The sequence below is a fragment of the Hyla sarda genome, chromosome 2 (assembly GCF_029499605.1).
Source record: "Hyla sarda isolate aHylSar1 chromosome 2, aHylSar1.hap1, whole genome shotgun sequence".
Lineage (NCBI taxonomy): Eukaryota > Metazoa > Chordata > Amphibia > Anura > Hylidae > Hyla > Hyla sarda.
This window is the reverse complement of record NC_079190.1, coordinates 4,168,898-4,170,166: the sequence shown is the minus strand read 5'-3', so window position 1 is coordinate 4,170,166 and position 1,269 is coordinate 4,168,898.

Sequence of the window (1,269 nt, the reverse complement as noted above, 5' to 3'; positions counted from 1 at the left end):
GGATATATATATATACACATGACCGATACATAAGTTTTCATACCCCTGGATGGTCCATCGGCGTGAGATTCATCAATACCTGTGCGGAGGGAAACGTTGCTGAGTTGCCCCTAGCAACCAATCAGATCGCTGCTTTCATTTTTCAGAGGCCTTTTCAAAAATGAAAGCAGCGATCTGATTGGTTGCTATGGGCAACTGGTGAACTTTTCCCTCAACACACGATTTGATAAATCTCTCTTCATTAAAGGGGTATTCCAGGAAAAAACTTTTTATTTATTTATTTATTTTTAATTTATTTTTATATCGACTGGCTCCAGAAAGTTAAACAGATTTGTAAATTATTTCTATTCAAAAAATCTTAATCCTTCCAATAATTATCAGCTGCTGAAGTTGCGTTGTTCTTTTCTGTCTGACAACAGTGCTCTCTGCTGACGCCTCTGCTTGTCTCGGGAACTACACAGAGTAGAAGAGGTTTGCTATGGGGATTTGCTTCTAAACTGGGCGGTTCCCGAGACACGTGTCATCAGAGAGCACTTAGACAGAAAAGAACAACTCCACTTCAGCAGCTCATTAGTACTGAAAGGATGAAGATTTTTTTAATAGAAGTAATTTACAAATCTTTTTACATTTCTGGAGCCAGTTGATATAAAAAAAAATTTAAATAAATAAATAAAAAGTTTATGAATCTTTAACAGCATAAAAAAAACCAATTCATAAATATTCACACCTTTCACACCTCATTTATACTACAGACAGTGCTGTCAGAATTGACTAATGTGACTCTGGAGCAGTGCTTCCCAACCGGTGTGTCTCCAGCTGTTGCAAAACTACAACTCCCAGCATGCCCGGACAGCCAAAGGCTGTCCGGGCTTGCTGGGAGTTATAGTTTTGCCACAGCTGGAGGCACACCGGTTGGGAAGCAGTGCGCTGGAGGGTCACAACTTCCAGCACTCTGCCCCACGTATCAGCACCCTATCCCTGACTGCCATACAATTGCCCCACAATTCCCCCCCCTGCCGAGTGCCATTGCTGCACACCTTGCCCGACCTCCCCCCTGACTGCTGTACCCCTGCCCATCTCTCTGCACCCTACCCTATTGCTGCACTCCTCCAAGTGCTAAACATCGCTACACCCCAACCTCACCTCACAGTACACCACTCTTCACCACACTCCTGTCCAATCTTCAAGGCCCCTCCCCCTGACTGCCGCACCCCCATCGCACCTTCAAGCACCCCCCACCCAACTGCCACACCCCCACCGCACCTTTAA